General features: G+C 39.3%; 1 pseudogene; it reads right to left on the reverse strand.

Annotated features, from left to right (window-relative positions):
• Nucleotides 1-702: 702 nt before the first annotated feature.
• LOC109457583 (peptidyl-prolyl cis-trans isomerase FKBP1A) lies at nt 703-2,699 on the reverse strand (annotated as a pseudogene).
• Between the last annotated feature and the right edge of the window lie 6,408 nt (nt 2,700-9,107).

Here is a 9,107-nt window from a genome sequence, read left to right on the forward strand (position 1 = left end):
AAAAAAGCCAGGCCACAAAGGCTTCAGCGGGCACTGCTGGCCCAGGGACAGATAGCTGTAGTGTCCAATATCGCAATGAAAATGACTTGTTTTTAAAAGGCAGAGGGTTTCAGGGGAGAGTGAGATGGGGCAGTGGAGGCGAGGGCTGTCCCCCTCCCCACTTCAGTTTTGGGTAGGGCTCTTAATTCAACCCAAGGACATTTCTCAACTTGGAGAATAATTCGGCCCTCAACAGCACCTCAAATCTGCTATGGCTTTGCAGTGCAGCAATAAGAATGTTTAATATATAATAGATAAAAATTTAACCCAAAATTTAAAATAAAGAGTCTTGCATCCACCCACACCAATTGCTAGTCTCAAGTTAACCCACTACTTGTGCTGTTAATACTCCACTAATACTTAGTTGAAAACCTAGCTCCAAAAGCCTGAAACTGAGTCTTCACCCCAAAACGAAAACAAAATACAGTGAATAACTTGAGGTTTATGGCATATAGTTTAGGTCAACACACAAACAAGGAGAAAGGGGAAGAGCCAAGCTGGGTGACAGAGCACATTCAGTAGGGGTAGATGTTTACACAAAGAGTGTAGGGGAACATCAGGAAAAGGTCCCTACAGATTCGCGTGTGCGTGTCTGGGGACACCAGATCCCTCCATGGCACGTCCAAGAGCAGGGAGCTCAGGGAGCAGGCCAGGCCATTCCTGTCATTCCAGCTTTAGAACTTCCACGTCAAAGACGAGAGTGGCATTTGGTGGGATGATACCTGGGTGCCCAGAGGCACCATAGGCATACTCTGGGGAAACAGTTCGGCTCTCTGACCCACACTCATCTGGGCAACCCCTTCTTCCAGGCCTCGGATCACTTCCTGCTTGCCTAGAAAAAACTTAAAGGGCATGTTTCTGTGCAGGGAGGAATCAATTTCTTTCAATCTTCAAGCATCCACGTATAGTGCACCACGAAATTCTGTCTGGCTTCGGGAAGATGCTCCCATCTCTGGGGGAGATAGTCTCCACCTGCACTCCCTAGTGGCTGTGGAGGCCGACTGGGGGCTGGTGTCAGCACATTGGGCTGCGTGGACAAAGACGGTCCTGGCTGCGATTCAGACGCTGTACCTTGTCCCTCAGCACAACTTAGAATATTTTAATCTTGCATAACTGAAACTTTATACCAATTGAATAACTCCCCACTTCCCTTTCCCCTAAGCCATTGGCAACTACCATTCTACTTTCTCCTTTAATGAATTTGACTATTTTAGATATCTTATATAAGTGAAATCATACAGTATTTTTTTTCTTCAGTGCCTGGCTTATTACATTTAGTATAATGTCCTCCAGGTTCATCCATGTTGTTGCATATGGCAAGATTTCCTTCCTTTTTTAAGGTTGAAAAATATTCCATTGTGTATTTTTATATACAGAGAGTGCAAAAAACGTATACACACTTTAAGAAAGGAAAACTGTATTAAAATTGTAATACTCAGTATACACCAATCACAAAAGATGAATACAAGTCACGTTTGACTTCTACAATTACAAGAGGTGCTCAAAGTGGTTACCATCAGCGTCCAGACACTTCTGATTAAGGCAAACTACTGCTTGAGCAATGTTGACCAAAGTGTCCACTTGTATATATTTTTGGCACCCCCCCTAGTGTGTGTGGTGTGTGTGTGTGTGTGTGTGTGTGTATCACATATCACATTTTCTTTATTCATTTACACACCTATAAACATTTAAGTTGTTTCCTTACCTTGGTTGTTATGAATAATGCTGCAATGAATATGGTAATAAAGATATCTCTATTTGAGACCCTGATATCAGTTTTTCCAGATATATACCCAAAATGGTATTGTTGGATTATGGTAGTTCTATTTTTAATTTTCTGAGGTACCTCCATACCTGTTTCCCATAGTGGCTATACCATTTCACATTCCCAGTTCCTTCCATATTCTCACCAATGCTTGTTATCTTTTGGTTTAGGTGTTTTTTTTGTGTTTTTTTTGTTTCGTTTTTTTGGGTTTTTTTATAATAGCTACCCTAACAAGTGTGAGGCAATATCTTAGCATGGTTTTCATTTGCATTTCCCTGATGATTAGTGATGTTGAGCGCCTTTTGTATATCTTCTTTGGAGAAATATCTATTCAAGTCCTTGCCCATTATACAATTGGATTTAAAGTAACTTTTTTTAATCTCACAGATAGATTTAGTAACTTGTGGAATCATGAAAGTATAGTAAATAGAGAATATCTGAGTATGACCAAAGTTTTTGACAAATTCGCTCATCAATTTTTGTGGAAAAGAATAATTATAATTATATAACTTACCAAAAATATGCTAACAAGTCTTTAAAAAAAACAATGTTTTTATATACTCGTATGATGTGGTTGCAAATATAGATGACCTGTTCACCAAATTTGCAGAGGACATGAAACTCAGAGAAATCCTGAGATATATTGGTACCATATTCAGCATCTAAAGAGAACGACATAGGCTACAGTGAAGGACTGAGAACAAACAAACAAATATGAAATTTAAACATTATAAATATCAAAGCCTTCATTTGTATCAGAAAGGGTTCCTTCAAAGAAACAGAACCACTCTGAGTGATAAGGGACCCATAAGAACAAACTAATTTGCATATTCCTTACCATTTGCAACTCAATGACATAGGTAATCTGCAGAAAGAAGTTGATGCCCTTTGCCATGGAGCTGCACTTTCACCTGGACCAGAACTGTGTGAAACTGAAGGAGGAGGTTGATCAGTGGGGCTGGAGGCGTAGTGGGTCCCATAGGGGCATCAAGATCACAGAGTCCACAGATGAGCCCCGACTATGCGTGAGCTGTGGCGGCACCCAACACACTCATGAACTTCAGAGCATAAAGACTGCTGCTTCACTCTGCCTTCCATGTATCACACAATTTCCCTAAGCAGGAACTTAATAGTTAAGGGAATTCTGGAAGTTGTAGTTCTGGCTTAGCTTATTTGCCACTGCACAAAGTCATCACAGTAACCCTTCTCTATTTAGAAGTTCTTATTTATTTAAAAGTTATATAAACCTCTTTTAACCTTATTTAACTTCTAAATAAATATCAAAATTGTGCTTCCATCTAACATAAGGCAGCTATTCCTCTTGCAACTGAAAACATGCAAACTCTGTCAACTAAAATGACAAAAATGTCTCTTCATCCATTTTTGGGTGATGTCCTTTCCTCTTCCGCTAAGAGTCCCACTTAAGTTGAATATTCTAAACTTAAATAGTAACTGAGATACAAAGCTAATGACTATTAACACAATTTATGTTAAACATTAGGGGGATGGGAGAAGGGAAAATTGAATCGGTTAATATGTAACCTGATATACTCACCTCAATATAAGGAAGTGATATTCAAAAAACTGTGCTTATGCATCCTTCCCAATTTCACTCAAACTATTAGAAATGGTTCCTGTTTACATTGTAAGGTGTAATATTTATTTGAATTAAAATTATTTGTTTATGGGTCTATTTTCCCACTAGATTGTGAGTTTCTTCATGACAGAAACTCTATATGGTCCATTGTTGTATCCATAGCAACTGACATAATGTCTGACACTTGCTCAATATATATCTGATGAGCCGAGCATTTCTACAATTTTAATGTTAATTAAGTGTAACATTCTTACAGTATTTCTCAATGAGTAAAACACTGCTGACATAGGGCTTTTAGGTCCCTGCCTATCAGAATAAGACAAAAAAGATGGGAGATAAAGGCCAAGGTATGGAAATTTGAGGATAGAAGAACAGAGTTCCTCATGCTCTATGAGGTAAGAAGCCCTATGGCTCCAACCAGCAAGAAAGCATCTTTTCAAGAGACAACAGCATACGGGGTGGGGGCGGGGGGGGACAAACAAACAAAAACTAGGAATCAGAATACTCAAGTTCTAGTCTCAGCTCCCAGTTAAATTCATTGAGTGATCTTGGAAAATTTACCTAACCTCCCTGGGATTCAGGCCCTTCTATATAATAAGAAATTAAGCCAGAGACTCTCTCAGATCATTTCCAACTATAATTCTATTACATATATTATAGTCTGTTTTTCAATTTCCTGTTCTGAAATTTTCTGTTAGAACCCTCTTTCAAGAAAATTAGGTCAAAACACTAGGACTCTGATTACCAGAAGTCACTAATCCTTAATTGGGTTACAACGAATGTTTTGGTTAGATCATCTGATTCTTTACCTGTCAGATTGGAAGTAACAAAATACAATGGGCTTCAAATATTAGTGTAAAGTATATGACTGAATTGGACATACATAGATCCAATGTATCTCATCCCAAGGTTGGATAGACAAAGTGACAGCACTGGAAAGAACTGTGGAGGTTGTGGGGACCATGGCTGTGACAAGCAGACCCTAGGTAACCAGGAAGATGTTCAAAGCTGTAAAAAGGAAAGCAGAGCCTTGTGCGGTGCTCCAGCATGACCTCTGGCTCAAGACTTCCTGGAAGTAAATGCAAATAGATGATAAAAAAGACAGGTCGGAGATGACAGGCTACAAGCCAGGAAGTGGTTTCCAAAAGACAGTGCCAGGAAGAGCCACCAAAATGTAGCCCCTATTACGTATCAGATTTTGTTCTGACCCTTACCGGGATCACATCCCATAATCCTTCCAACAACTCAGTTAAGTTGCAATTGTGGTCCCTTTACAGCTGAGGAAATAAAAATTAAGTAACTTGCTCAGGACAGGGACCACCATTTTTACTGATCACTGACAAAGAAGCAAAGAATTTTTCAGTCAATTTAAGATCCATCAGAATGAAAATAAAAATAACAAGTCTTGGTAGAGAATCCCTGGACATGTCTTTCTCCCAGGGGCCTGGCCTTTTCGTAGCAATAACCTCCCAGAACAAGATTTTCTTCTGTTGGTCACTAGACTGTCTTCTAAATTAGTTATGGCCTGTAAGCCTTAGACACAAGCATGGTCAATACAATTTGACAACACAGCAGTTTGATTTTAGCTTTCAAAGCTATATTCGAAAAATGAAAGATATGATTGTCACTTAGCATAATTTTTAAGGATAAAATATTTTTTCTAGGTGTGGGGTAATGGCTAATCCTTTTCTACCTGGATTCAAATTTTTAAGGGCTTCAGTGGTCAAACCCACCCCTAAGACACCAGTCATTTGTGATATGATTAAATGTCTGGCACTTGCTTGCCTGGCTATTATCATGAAGTTCAGGTATTTGAGTGTGTGTGTGTGTGTGTGCGTGCGCGAGCGCGCGCAAGCATGACTGCAGGACCACATTCATTTCAGAAATTAAAATTTACTTAAATTTTTATTCATACTCTATGAAACTCTGCTTCTGTATAAATATCCATTCACTTAGAAAGGAGAGAATCTATTCTAGCTGCACCTCTGGAAGTAGATAGTATTTCATAAGACTAACATTAAGCATCTTTGAAAACATAATGTAAGTCTATATTCAACTTATAAACACTTTTTGCTTTTGAGTTTTTAGTATCACATCCACTGTAAAATAGAATAATACCTAGACAGGCAATATAAATATACAAAGGAGGAAAAGGACAAAGCATGTTCTCAACAGACGAAGTAAAATATAAAGTTGTTAAGACAAGAAAACCTAAACAGATGACAGAAAATGACACAAGAACAATAATAAAGAAACAAAAGGAAAGCCTTCAAAAGTATTAAACAGATAAGGACACCGTGCCTGAAATGAAAAAGAAACAGTGTAAAGCCAAAAGTCGGTATGGAATGAAGTCCTATACATGGGAAAAGGGAGTGTAAGGTCCTGCAAATTCTCAAATTCTGTAGGTTATAACTGTGGTTCTAAAACATTTCCTTCACGAATTACTTTTACACTCCGACAGTTTCCATGGAGAAGAGACGCAAGTGCCCCCGATTCCCAGGCTCCAGCTAAGAAGGACCAAACTTCCTTTCTGGAGCCACTTACATTCAAAATTTAACGTGGAGCCCATATTTAAATCCCATTCTTTTTTGACAAGTTGACAGGTGTGGCACATATCGAAACCTACAAAAATATAAATGAACAGACTTCAAAGGCCACTGAAGGCCTGGCCCAGTCAGATGGCTAGAGGGATGGAAAGTACCCTGGACCCCTGCACTCTGAAAACTTTCTGAGAGCAGCAACGTAAAATATTATACACTTCAAACCACCAATGTTATAAACTTCTGGCTCATGAGACCTGTTCACGGATATGTCCTTTAACAGGAAAAGCTCACCATGAATCTTTCTTGCAGGCAGAGCACATTTTAATGAATGCTGACATGAGTGCAAACATAATGAAAATACTATTTCCCACAGAGCAGTGTGAGATTATTTAAATAGAATATCTGCCTTTGGACATGAGTCCACCGATGATCGCAGTAGGATCTGTGCTTTATTCGTGGATTAGAAGTCACAGTGCAGTACGGACATGTGTGTTATGAGGACTGGCGGTGGAAAACTCTCACCCGCTGACATCTGCTCAGACTGCCACTGGTTTTAAATCTCTGCCTCTGAATTTTAGAAGCTCAAACTTTGGCACTGCTGAAGAGCCATGTCTCTAAATGGGAAAGTCTCATGAGGGGATGAAATTCAATACCAGAATTTCAAGTATTTTATCATTGTAGAACAGAAATTGACACAAGAAAGGGAATACAATGAAAATGGCTGGATCACAGGACCCCAACACACTGAAAAATGGTGGCATTTCAATTATAATAAAACTACCACACCCTTGGGAAGGATTAACACATGTCTCATAGGATTTGCTTTGATTGGAAGATACCTTCTTCAAGCACAGGACGCAGGTTCTAGACTCTATGGCTCTCTGATGTCGTACAAGACACTGTGCTTGCTAAATGAAAACAGAAATCAGAGGGTATTTATTCCTGCTAAAAACTGCTTCAGACAGCAGTTCTCATTGCTCTCCAAATCTCTCTCACTTTAAATATTCTTTAGATACCTATTTCTATGCGCATTTGCTGCACATCTGGCTTGTGTCCTAGGTCTTTCTTCAGCAACTGCTCATCTTCCCTTTAAGAAGACCTGGACTTCGACATGCTTATAAGCAGAAGCTACAACAGAAAGAACAAGGAAGTAGAGAGCTATTTGGGCAGCAGGAAACAAAAGATAATTTGAACTTATAAAGTGTCATTAGAATATATAACACACACAAAATGTTCAAAACCTAGCCCATATAAGAAAGCAACAGCCACAGATCAATTCTGAAACCACAGTGGTTTGACGCAATAGAGTTGTATCTGTCACTGTCATGAAGCCCAGTGGGTAAAGTGGTGGTGGGGGTGGGCTCCATGCCATCGTCAGGGTCCCAAGCTGACATAGTCATTTTCATACATAGTCTCCAAAGTCACTCTTGGTGTCAGCATCCAGCCAGCAAACAGGGGAAGAGAGAGTATGAAGGAAGAATCACATGAGAGGTGTTCTGAGACAGGCCTGGATAATGTACCTCTGTTCTGCTCCCATCCCGTTGGCCAGTACTCAGACATGCAGGCACACCTAAAGTGGGAAAGAAGCCGGAAAGTGTAGTCCAGTGATATGCTTAGGAGGCTGGGTGAACTCATTGCACAGTCCTTGCTACATCCAATCAATTTGGAACAAATTTATTTTTATGTTTCCGGGGAACTTGAACTGATCTAGTCCATGTAAATTAGTAACAAATAATAGTAATAAATCTAATGATAATGATAATTTTGAATATTTTCAATTAATCATTTGATCCTCCAAAATTCAAGTAAATTGGAATACAGTGACAATGTATAAAGCAACATACTTAATGAAGGCCAAGCTCATGCCCATCTTGCTATCTACTATATCCTGACAACACCTCATCTGGTAAATGTATGTGCTCATTAAATATTCTTGTAAAAATACAAGAAACCTCTATTTTAAACTCAACTTCAAAGGGTTACTCCCATCACTTAGAGGTCAAGACAACTTTTTCTGGTAAAGGAAGGTGTACTTATTTGGTTTGAGGAAAGCATAAAACTGGATTTTTTGTCTTCTATATGTCACAGGTCCTTTGCTTCCAGAAACAGACCTAGAACCAAGAGACAAAACCTAGGCCCAAGAGCTGCCAATGGATCCAAAAGTCTTCAACCCATCATCTTAAGCGAGGATAGGCAGCTGGTACATGGGCTCTGGAGCCAGACATCAGAGTTTGAATCTAACTTTATCAATTACTATCATGTGACCTGATGCCTCAGGTCACATGGTTAAGTTCTCTCTGGTTCAATTTCTCCATCTGTAAATTTGGGATAATAGTACCCTCTGCACAATATTGCTGGAAGTATTAAAACAATTAATAGATGTACAAGCATTTATAAAAGAGCCTACCCAATGGTAAGCACTTAATAAACCTTAGCTGTCAATGATGGCATATGCATGTCTTTGCAGAGGATGAAGCTAAACCAGGGTCAGGGTTGCCCCATCTTCTGTTTCTAATACTCACAAATGTCTGTCAGATTTGCCATGTTGTCAGAATTGTGGTTTGCATTTAAGGTGAACACTCCCATTTATCCATGTGATAGCCAAAGTTGTAGGAATGAAAACTAAACTTTAGAGAGCCTTTACCATTTTCCACATAATGTACATACATTCCCTGACTGAAAGTCAGGGAAGTTTAAATATTTGCTCCAAGTATCACAGTAAATGCGAAAGCTTTAACCGGAAGACAGAGAATCTTATACTGAATCTGTGCATTTTTCAAGGGTTGGGCATCATGATTTCCTACAGGCTCTCCGAACAGACAGATATATCACATTATCTTCTGCATTCCCCACAGCACCACCGTAGGCACCCATGCAACCAGCAGAATCTTCTTAAATATCTGTAGAATAGATGGATACAAGGGTGGGTGGATGGGTGGGCAGTAATAATATACAAACCATGGCATAACATTCACCCTCCCAAATTCAGATACCAATAAATTTCATCACAATAAATTCAATTTAAAAACCTCTGGGTGCCTTACACTGTGATGACTCAAGAGCGTAAATGGAGTAAGTAGCTCTAACGAGGAGGAGGCCATTCTAAAACAATTTGGAATGTTTTCACTTTCTTAGACTCCCTGATGGTGAAACAGGCACTTGA

This window comes from Rhinolophus sinicus, linkage group LG12, assembly GCF_036562045.2.
Source record: "Rhinolophus sinicus isolate RSC01 linkage group LG12, ASM3656204v1, whole genome shotgun sequence".
Lineage (NCBI taxonomy): Eukaryota > Metazoa > Chordata > Mammalia > Chiroptera > Rhinolophidae > Rhinolophus > Rhinolophus sinicus.